Genomic DNA, 12,296 nt, shown 5'->3' on the forward strand with positions numbered 1-12,296 from the left:
CTCTCTTGGTAATTGACTGGGCTATTGACATGAACGGGGTAATCATTCTAAAGAAGAGAAACATGATCTTTGAGAAGAAATCACTGCACATAATAATACCCCTGGATCTAGCTTAAGGATCGTGCTATACAGAACCAGTCTGCGATTATGAAAGTGATGATGATATGGACTGCATCTATAAGATAACAGCGCGAAACTAAGACTAGTTGAATCCCACCACGAATGGACGGATTACATGGGAGCGTGAGAGTTCCTGCACTTTAGATTCTGACGAAGAAATAGAATGCTGGCAGAATTGGTTACACGAAGTAACTACACTGAATTGCAATATGATGACCCAGTCACTGCGTTGTGTGTCATCAGAGAAAGAAATCTGCCTTTTTATGATGGCCTGAATGAGGTAGATATATTTTTGGATGCATTTGAAAGGGAGGTACCAGAAAAACAACGCTTCCAGGACTTGGACTGGGCACTGTGCGCTACGCCTGCAAGATGGTGGGGTACGCACAAGGGAAGTTTCAATGATTGGCGCGAATGTAGGAAAATGATGCGAACATGATTTGGGAAGCCCAAGATGTGATTGACAGACAAGTATGATGGGCAGAATGATCCGCGCATGCATCTGGCCAAATGGACGTAGGCTTATGGAGAAAAGCCATAACCTCAGTGGGTTCACCTATTATGTCATACCCTGGATGTTATCCCAATGAATTGGTATGTAGAAATAGAGCTTCGCCATGGGATAGGTGAATGGGATATCCTACGTGAAGGATTCATGATGACATTTAGTTTTGAGGACGGGTTTGATGGTATTGATGAAGCACTACAAGAGGTGAAATCAGCCATCTTTAGGATACTGCAGGATCCTTTAGACCTGATGCAGCTTGAATGGGCTACTCAACTGAGTCACATGCTTGAATGTTATAATGTAACTACTGAAGAAGAGGACGAGGATCCACAGAATATTAACATTCCAGAGACATAAGGCCACTGCAAGGTTTAGGGACCACAGATTAAGAACCCTGATATAACCGCATCGATGAAAACTAGACAGATGAACATTGGTATGGAGGCAGAACCCAAGTTTGCGAAAATTGGAGACTACTAGGACGACGCGACGGTGGATAAAGTCATTGAATTACTTCGTGAATATCAGGACTTATTTCCTACCAAGTTTACAGATTTGAAATGAATAATCAGAGATCTGGGAGTGATGAAGATCACGCTAAAGCTCGACGCGAAGCCCGTTAAGCAAAGGCCTTACCGCCTAAATCTGAAATACAAGGAGAAGGTCCGCTTAGAGCTAGACAAAATGCTAGCAGCAAACATCATTGAGCATGTGTAAGAATCTGATTGGGTAAGCCCTATGGTGGAGCAAGAGAAGAAGCAGAAGGATGAAATAAGGATATGTGTGGATCTCAGAAAACTAAATGACGCTTGTGTGCATGATCCTTTCCCAACTCCATTCACGGATAAAGTGTTGGACAATGTAGGTGTCCAAGAAGCATACTCCTTCACTGATGGTTTCTCTGGGTACCACCAAATCAAAATCGTGTCGGAGTATAGGAGCAAGACAACCAGTGCGACTGAGTGGTTTTCAATACACTGTAATGCCATTTGGGCTGAAGAATTCCCCAACTATCTTTTCACACGTGGTTGTCGTGGCATTCAAGGAATTCATTCATAAGTTCCTGGAGGTCTATTTTGGTGACTGGACTATATTTGGATTGGTTAAGCACCATGTAGCAAGTTTGCGCTTGATGTTGGATACCTGTCGAAGATACCATATCATGCTTAGCCTCAAGAAATGTCTATTTTGCATTCCTTTTGGGAACCTATTAGGGCATGTGGTTTGCAGACAAGGGTTGATGGTAGACCCTACAAAGATCACAGTAATTCTGAACTTGGAAGTGTCGTAGAGTGTGAAACAACTACTTTCTACCTTGGGATATACGGGATATTACATAAAGTTTATCAAAGGCTATGCCTAGATCACCGCGCCGATGGAAAAATTGTTGAAAAAGGATGTCTCATTCTGCTGGAACGATGACTGTAAGAAAAGCCTAGATATATTGAAAGAAAAGATGGTTACCACACTGATTCTAGTCTTCTCAGACTGGAAGAAAGAATTTCATGTACATGTTGATGCGTCATGTATAGCGTTCAGGGTAGTACTAACACAGGATGGTGAAGAAGGTTTGGAACACACTATCGCGTTCGCAGGCTACAGATTATCCAAAGCAGAGAAGAACTATTCCACCACTGAGCGCGAGGGACTAACTATGGTGTATGCACTCCAGAAGTATCGAAACTACTTGCTAGGAGGTCACTTTAAGATGTATATGGATCACTCCATGCTAGAGTACCTAGTTAATGAGCTTTTGTTGGGGGTCACATCTGCAGATGGCTCTTATTGTTCCAAGAATATGATTTTGAAGTTGTTGTAAAGCCTGGACGATTGAATGCAGGACCTGACCACCTGTCGCGCATTGAGACAGGGGAGGAACCCACTAATTTGGAGGAAGGATTACCTAAAACGTAGCTCTTTGTTGTGCACACCACGGATGGAAATTTTGAGGATATAATACACTTCCTAACAAGTGGAACTGCGTCGAAAGGATACTATGTCCAGCAAAAGAAGGAATTAGTGGTATGCAAGGAAGATTTCTCTGTCATTATTGGGCATCTATACAAGATGGGGACTGATGAGATACTGCGAAGGTATGTACCTGAGTTTGAACGAAGCAGCATCCTCGCGGACGCTCATGGGGGCACCGCGGGAGGACATTATGCAAGGAGAGCAACCACGCAAAATATTCTACATGCAAGGTTGTGGTGGCCAACCCTTCATCAAGATCCAAAAGCATATTGCAAGCCCTCTGACATATGTCAAAGAATAAGTAGGCCATCGTGCAGGGGATGAAATGCCTTTGAATCAACAAATTATGTTGCAACCTTTCGAAAAGTGGGAAATAGATTTTGCAGGACCTATTCATCCCCAAGGAAAGACAGGCGTGAGGTACGTTATCATTGCGACTAATTATTTGACTCGTTGGGCAGAAGTGCAACTGGTGAAGAATTGCACGGGCGGGACTGCCACGAAGTTTTTATTTGAACATGTACTGATGTGATTTGGATGCCCAAAGATTTTGATGAGTGATCGGGGTACGCACTTCCTGAATGAGACAATCAGTGCACTAATGGAGGAATTTCAGGTGTATCACTAGAAGAGCACACCTTATCACCCACAAGCTAACGAGATAATGGAGGCATTCAACAAAGTACTAGAGACTGCACTAACCAAGGTATGAAATGCTCAGCGAAGTGATTAGGACCTACGCATATCTACAGTATTATGGGCTTATTAGACAACGTGTAAGAAGTTAATAGGACAGACACCCTTTAGGCTGGTATTCGAGGTTGAAGCGGTGATGCCTATGGAATGCATCATGCCTAGTATGCGCATAGCAGCACTCACAGGTATGACAGATCGCGGAGCCTTGGAAGAGAGGCTAGCATAGTTGGATGAGCTCGAAGAAGAGAGAATTTTTGCTGGATTTCACCAGCAAGTCTAAAAGTAGTGCGAAAAGGCATGGAACGACCAACATATTAAGTTGCGCACCTTTAAGGTCAATGACTTGGTGCTATTGTATGATAGTAAGTTTGATAAATTCCCTGGAAAATTTAGGATGCATTGGTTAGGCTCGTATGTTATTAAGGAGATTACCGGCAATGGCGCAGTCCAGTTAGTTAAGTTGAATGGAGATCCCTTTCCAGGAAAGGTGAATGGTAGTCATTTGAAGCCATACACAGGTGGCTTGACCATTTAACTAGCTGACAGAAGCATAGTATTAGCATTCTAAGCAGTTGAAAAGAGGCGTGGGACTATAAACTACACTGCTGCATTTGGAGAGACACGCAATTTCAGGACTGCGCGATGCAGCGAAGTTTCACAAGGTCCACGACAACGTGAAGATAGTTGCTCTAGTGCGTAGATCCGCCGGAAAGTGACCGTTAATGTCACTATTCACGATTTGATGATTAGTTTGAGGCCAAATGGAGCAGGCAGTAGGAATTTAAGGCAATATTTATGGGTTAGATTCTTAAAAGTATGCTGTCAATCTAGCAGTAATGGGTCGAATGTGAGGGGAACGGTCAAATTTGAATTCAAAAGGCCCTGTAAATTACAAGTGGTTGTCCAATGAAAAACACTTGCCATTTTGAGAATTGAGTTGTTGCGCGCTCAAGTATACATGAATCGAGGCCTATTTGAGACTCTGAAAGTGAACTCATTGTTTGAGCAACTACCAGAGACACTGCAAGAATTGTGGAATAGCATTATGTCAGCACCCACAGAAGCCATGGACACAAGAGTAGTGACAACCGAGGAATTCGTGTAGGAAATTTCGGTATTCGAAGCCCCGGAGAGCGCCAGAACGATAGTTGAGTTCCCTAAATCACCCAAAACACCGCGACCTAAGAAGGATAAGAAAGTTATGATATCAGTGCGCATCTCACCAAGAAACCCACAGAGGACCAAGCTCATCTTGCAGGAAAAGGGGAAGGCCATTAATCTGGAGGAAGAATCTGAAGAAATCCTAGTGGAAGAAGACGATGAAGAAATGGAAGTTGAAACCCAGAATGGCGACTCTATTACCAGGCTGCCAGAATATTTTCCTCTGCGCAAGGGCAAAGCCAAAGTACCGAAGGACATAGATGAGAGCAAGAGCTCTCTACAAAGCCTGTTGCTCCTAGATGATATTATTTTTTAGGGACACACTTAGGGCGGGTTCTTGTCCTAAAGTTTGAAGATTGGGACCTCGCGAATCATGAGAAATTCCCACATTTAGCGACTCAGTAGCTAATGCGCTGGCAGATTGATGCAATGGTTGGAATGATTGAATTGGAGCTGTGTAAATGGCTCAGGGGTGTAGAGAAAGCTGGGTTGCTAAACCTGCTCTAGGTTCCGCATTATCACCGCACCCCAGTGACCGTCTTCATCATCAGGCAGTTGCTCTACTTGGTGCATGATGGGTGTTTGTGGCTGGAGGAGCCCATTCCCATCACAGACCACTTGATTCATCGAATCACATGGCTGCCTTACTCAGGGGAGGATCAAACTAATATATCCAAAGGAAAATGTGGTGAGTTGGCCCTCGCTGAAGCAATGAAGAAGAAGTTCAAGTTGGAGATCAAGAAGTGAGGATATGCCATCTCTAGCATTAACAACCCCGCAGTCAAGGTTGCAACACAAATACTAGCAGGAAAAGTGATGTGGAAGTGCCACGCAGATGAGGTGCCCGTGCCTATGATTGCACTGGCAGCCCAATGCGCTGAAGAAGTCCAGCTTAACTAGGTGAATTATCTTTGTGGCGAGTTCCTTGAAAATTTTCATGAGGCACAAGGGCAGGGAAAAATGTTTCAATACATGTGGCTCCTGTTATCGATTGTACTAGTGGCATGGGAGTTGCCCAAAGATAGCCAATTCCCCTCAGTCGCACAGGACCTTCCAAAGGCAGTGAAGTATGCTTCGTTGTGGGTGACCAAGGATGTGCAGTGGATAAAAGAAGGAAATATCTTTGGGTCTTAATGGAGATGAGCATCAAGATGGGGATCAATCGCAAGCAACGGTTGTCGCCCACAATATATGCCAGTTTGAAGAGCTTTGCAGAGTTCAAAGTGGATTTCCACCATGTTTTTATCAGGGCGCAGAAGGACCCTATGAAGACATGGCATAACCTACTATTCTTGGCGACTGATGATGTAATTTTCATAGTCCTTGAGTCTTGGCTTCCAGAATGGTGCACTCTAGCAGGCTCCGTGATGGAAACAGATAAGTCCACCATGCAACACAAGAAGGAAGAGATAAAGCTCTAAATGGCATAGTTGGCGGAGAAGCACAGAAAGGAGGAAGCAGCGGCTAAGGCCCAGGAAGCGTGCGATGCCGCAAAACTAGCAGAACAGCAGAAAATGGGAGGAGAAGAGCGTGAAGGACAGAAGTCACCTTTGCTCGGCACTGAGGTAGAAACAGAGACAGAACAAGGTGGCACGGATCTGCAGATGACATCCACCCAACTCAAGCATCCGCGACCATGAGAGAAGGCAGTGCCATGAAAGAAAACAAAGGCATCAAAGACATCTTTCAACCCAATCACCCTCACTAAGGGGGATTTGCATGATATCGAAGAAACAATGAGGGATGTCACCATGGAGGCCCTCCAATAGTTCAAAGAACAATAGCAGTTGGTATTGGGGGCTCTCCAAACAGAGCTACAAGAGTTGTAGGTTCGCACTCCACAGGCTGGCACAATGTCCACCAGCCTCGCAATCGGCACTTCAGCTGCTGAGGAGATGTTGTGCACAAGGGTGACCAACATGATAGTGCTACCAGATGGGGCACTTACTATAGAGAAGGAGGCCGACAGGCCCATGGTTAACAGTTTGAAAGGGGTAGGATTGAACATGGTTGCGCTCCCTCAGGAGACACTTTACCTCTTACAGGATGGAGTCACCACGGAACTCAAGGCCTGAGAGAGTCGCTCTCTATAGATAATGAGCAAGCAGTGCATCAACATTGAGTAGTTAGGCCTGCAGTGCAACGAGGCAGTGTAGCAGAATCAACAAATAATGCAGGTAGTGGAGGAAGCCTGCCAAATGGTCTCAGAGTTGGACATTCAGGCAAAAGAATCGGTGGAGGCGCGCAACCGCAAGTTGGCCACAGGGGTGTCCGATGCCCGAGCAGAGATGGCCAGGGTTCAGCTGGAGCTGAACCTGTAGATCGCAGAACTGTAGTTGAAGGCTCAGCCTTCAACTCCGCCAGAAGTCAAGAAACAACGTACCACCATTTTTACAACAGTAACATCGGCGATTGACAGTGCAGTGGTAGACTGCATGCAGCTTTTTGAACAATCATTCGAGGTCCTAACCGCCTTACAGGAGGACCCGAATGTAGAGTGCCTGGAGACAGAGGTACGTGAGCTACAATAGAGGTATGACGAGGTAAAAGGGACTAGGCAAACGGTTTCCCTTACACAGAGGCTTACACGAATGCAGGAGGCAAAGGCGCTCAAAGAATAGGTGGATGTTGCTCAGCATAAAGAAGCAGTCTTAAAAGTGCGCCTACAGCCATGGATAGATGAGACTTATGTGATCATAGCCTCCATTGAAGGAAAAATTGAAAAATTGTAGGTAACTCAGTAGAAGATTTAGAGCATTAGTTCAGCACCAGTCACTGAACAACGAGTGGAAGAAGTCCAGTAGGCAGCCTCTCAGTGCACTGCCGATGTTGCGGTGATCCAAACAGAGCTGGGAAGTTTGCGGACCATGGGACTGTATAAATAGAGCTAAGCTCTAAGTAGTTAGGGGCATTAATTGAATTATGGAATAATCAAGCAAGATATGATGTATGAGAGATAGCTCTAAAGTAGAGGTCTATGTCTTGGGTCGTAGCATAGGTAGAGGCTCTGCAGCTGAGTGCGCAGAGGCATAGAAGTCTACAGCTGAGTGCACGGACCCCTGCAGCTGAGTGCACAAGGCGGGTCGAGTCTGTAATTGTCTGAAAGTATCAATAAAGAGAAGTATTCTACAATTTCTGCATCTTTATTTTCTGTATATGCATTTGGTTATGTTGGGTATGAACTTCACTTATAATTCTTATGTGATGCGCAAATATATGTAATTGTGTTGGTTAGAGGAATGCAAGTAAGAACATTTGTTTACATGAAGCTAACTAAGATCTGTAATAAGACAAGTAAGATACTTAGCGCAGTTTGGGAAATATCACAATTTTCTTCCCTAGCAGCGCGAAAGTATATCAGCCTTAGGTTAGGACTATGCAAAAGTTGACTATATCCTTTCGCGAAGGTGCTGAAGGGTGGAACAGAGGGCTAAGAAACCTACGCACAGGTAGGTATAGCTGAGATATACCAACATCACAACCATCTCAAGGGTGCGGAAAATTTGTTCTAGCATCCCCCCATACTGCTTCGGGTGAGACTTCAGTCTGCGCTCTGGGGGCTGATGTCGAAAGGGCCAATAATGTAGGGATTTGTTTGGCTAACTAATGTTGAACTTGGGTTAGGCCCCCTCAAGCCAAAAATTGTTCGATTGACCACCTTGGTTTTTCCATCTGTTTGTGGATGAAAGGTTGTAGTCTTCTTTAACTTTGTGTCCATCATGTCCCACACATTTGACCAAAAATTCCCAACAAATCGAGAATCTTGATCACTTACAATAGAAGTAGGAAGACCAAAAAGAACCCAAATGTTTTGGAAGAAAATATGAGTTGTTTGTTCAGTTGTAATTTTATTTTTACATGGTGTTAGTATGTACATCTTGCTGAACCTTTCTACAACTACATACAAGTAATCATGACGTTTCCTTCACAATGGAAGATCTCCTACAAAATCCATTGAGATACTCTCCCATGGACATGAAGGTACCATAAGTGGAGTGTATAAACCGAGTTTCCTATTGCTAAGATTACTTGTAGCACATAAAGAACATCCTCTTATGAAACGAGAAACATTATCCAACATGCGTGGCCAATAACAATACCTTTGAATATTCGCTACTGTCTTGCCTACACCAAAGTGTCCAACAATCAATGAAGTGTGTGCCTCCCTTATGATACTATTTCTTTCTCCCTGTGGAATACATAACTTGCCCAAGTGATACAACAAACTATTATGTACATGATAATCCAACTCTTCAATTTGATTTCCTTTACTCAAGCTTGCATATACTTCTTGAAAGTCACTATCATTTGCATATTGTTCTATGTAACTTTCATGCAAAACAGAATTATGCTTGAGTATAATAGATGAATTTACAATAGGCCTTGAAAGCATATCAGCTACCTTATTGTAGATTCCCTTTTTATACCTAATAACCAAATGAAATTGTTGTAGAAAACCCATCCATCTAAAATGTCGTGACTGCTGCAACTTTGACTGTGACTGTTAATACTGCAATGGTTGATGGTCGGTATGGATGATGGTATCCATCCCCATCAAATAGTGCTTCCATTTCTTAACACTTTGCACCAATGCATAAATTTCTTTGTCATATGTGGGATATTTAGTTACAGCTCCATTAAATATTTCAAAATGAAATGAAATGGGCTTACTTGTTGCAATAGAACTGCTCCCGTGGCATAATCGCTTGCATCTATTTGAATCTCAAATGGCTATGTAAGATATAAAAGTGATAATATCGGTGATAAACTTATCTTTTGCTTCAAAGCATCAAATGCTTTCTATTGTACATATCCCCAATGGAAGACTTTCTTGACACTTGCCAATGCATGTAATGGAGCTATAATAGAAGAAAAAATAGCAATAAAATTTCTCCAATATTGTGCTGCCCCTAAAAAGATTCTTACCTCTGTAACTGTATTGGGCATGGGATGATTCAGAATGACCTCAAATTAGAGGGGTCTATCTTCATCTCACCTCCTCCAACAATGTGTCCCAACTATACTAAAGAAGTATTTCCAAATTCACACTTCGACATCTTTAAAAACAATTGTTCTTTTCTCAAGACATCAAGTACTTTTTTTACATGCATGACATGTTCATCTCTTGACTTGCAGAATATGAGGATATCATATAAGTAGAAAATGAAAAAATCATCTAGAAATGGTCTCAATACATCATTCATTACCCTCATGAAAGTAGTTGGAGCATTTGTAAGACTGGAAGGCATAACAAGCCACTCAAAAAATCCTTGTTTAGTTTTAAATGCAATTTTCCAAATGTCTTCTTCAGCCATCCTAACTTGATGATAACCACTTTGTAAGTATAACTTAGTGAAATACTTTTCATACCTCAACTGATAAAGTAAATCATCGATTCTCGGGAGTGGATAATGGTTCTTTACTGTTATTTTGTTTAGTGCATGGAAATCCACATGCATGCACCAAGTTCCATCCTTCTTTGGCACCAAGACAATGGTCGAACCACATGGTGAAGTAGATGGTTGTATGATACCTTTGCTCAGCAATTCTTGAATTTCCTTTTTAATTTCCAATCTCTTCATACTAGAAATGCGATACATGCCAATGTTTGGAAGTGGAACATCTTGTTGCAACTAAATCTCATGTTGAATTCTCCTCATGGGAGGTAACCCCTTTGGTTCCTGGAACATCTCGCCATGTTTTCTTACCACATCAAACAAATCAGATTTCAATTTATCATCACAACCTTCAAAATATTAATCAATATCATTCCTTTTCTTGAACATGAGAAGCACAAAATTTTTACTTGCATTTACTAGTCTCTTCATCTACCTTGCATTAACCAAAGAAATGTTCAGCTTTTTGCGATGGGCTCTCACAATGTACTCCACCCCATTCTTGAGAAATATGTATTTGTTGTCATGGTGATAAAATATTTCTTTTCTATCATACAAATAAGGACTACCCAAAATGATTCCTCAGATGTCAAGTGGAACTACATCTAACTCAGCTTCATTAATGAACTTTTCAATAATGGTGAACTTGAATAAACACTTCCTTGTAACCTCTAGGTTTGCATTGTTAACTATCCAACCCAATGGATATGGCTTATGATGAGGTATAGTTTCAAGGTTTAGTTTTTAAACTAAGTCTTCTGAAATCAAGTTTGATTGTGACCCACCATCAAATAATGCATCAATATTTGTATGATTTGAAATCTATCTAACATGAAACAACTCTATTGTTGACTCTTCATTTGGAGTGTTGTTTTGACTATGTGATGAACTAGTGCTTGCAACCATTTCTTTTCCTTTTGAAATCATGGTTGAAATCTTCGTCTCATCACCAGAATCTGAACCAAGGTCATGTTGTGTGGTAGCGGTAGTCTTTTGTTTTCCCTTATTGTTTTGTTTCTTAGGTCTTAATTTGGGATGCAATTTCCAGCAGTGGGCTTCATCATGCCCTTCTTTGGAACAATGTTTGCATGTGAATTTCTCCCCTTCTTTCTTCACACTTGCATTCTTCTTTCCCTTCCATTTTCCACCCTTCTCCTTCTCCTTACCCTTGAATTGCTTCCTCTTACTACCCTCTTCCTTAATGTTCTTTCCTCTAGATTCAAGGTGTGTGGCTTGCACACATACCTCATCTAAATTGTTTTGATTAGACATAAGGATAGTATGTTTCAAATAGGAATGTAAACCCCCAATATATTTCAACGATGTATCTTGGGAATTCAAATTCACTCCTAATAACAAAGCCCTTTTTCTAAACTCCTATGTATAATCTTGGGTTGTTTGGCATTTAAGCTGCCTAAAATTTTGCCAACTCATAATGGCTTTTTTCATATAGACTAAAGGATAAAACTGTCTTTTAATTGCAGAAACAAATTCAACCAAAGTGATGGATATCTTACCATGGATTCTCATTTCCTCTTGAGTCTTTTCTTCCCACCAAACTAATGCAGCTCCTTCTAGCCTCAATGAAGCCAACTGGATCTTTATGTTGCCTTCTTGAAGGTTCTAAATTCTACAGTATACCTCTAACTATCGAATCTAATTGTCCAACTTTTCTACATTCACCTCTCCATTGTACATGGGAATTTCGAATTTTATGTCCAATTTCAGTAATGGAGTCTTTCCTTTTGGGGTTTTGGAATGAGTATGAGCAATTTCAATGGTGGTAGTGGAAGATGATGCTGTGTGAGATGATGGATATGATGAGGAATATGATGAGGATGGTGGAGATGGAGGTGACTTTCCACCATTCCCTTTGGAATCCTTATTCTCATCTTTTTTGTCCTCCAAGATTCCTTCTCCATGTGGAGATTTAGAACTCTCTCTAACCATTCTAGTCTTCCTCTCTTCATAGAGGACTTTAACCATCTTAGTCAAAGTATAGAAAGCTTTCTTGAATTCTTCCTCTTCTGAAGAGGGACCTTCAGGCTCTCTTTCTCTAGACATAATGGCTATGGATTCAGGCTCAGAAATTGGTACTACTTGTACCCCTTCAATCTCAGTTGAAGACAAAACTTGAGGAGTTTCACGTGTAGTTGAAATTGGAACATTGGGTGGTGGAGATTGTGTCCTTGTGGCTCTCATTCTTCTAGGCATTAGCTTAGGAGTTTCAAACAATAGCTTCCCTTCTCCTTTCCAAAAATTTAACGTTGTAAGCATCACAATTTTGTGACCATTAAAACCCTAATTGCACAAAATCAAGCAATCAAGAAATTTAACCTTTGCTCTGATACCAACTTGATCTGTTTTTGTATGATTATTTTTGTTGTGCTAATAACAATTATAGATTTATAAAAATGTGCTTTCTTATTGCTTCTTGTGCTAAG

This window comes from Pinus tabuliformis, chromosome 6, assembly GCF_031772625.1.
Source record: "Pinus tabuliformis cultivar Carrire ecotype Pingquan chromosome 6, CPIR1, whole genome shotgun sequence".
Lineage (NCBI taxonomy): Eukaryota > Viridiplantae > Streptophyta > Pinopsida > Pinales > Pinaceae > Pinus > Pinus tabuliformis.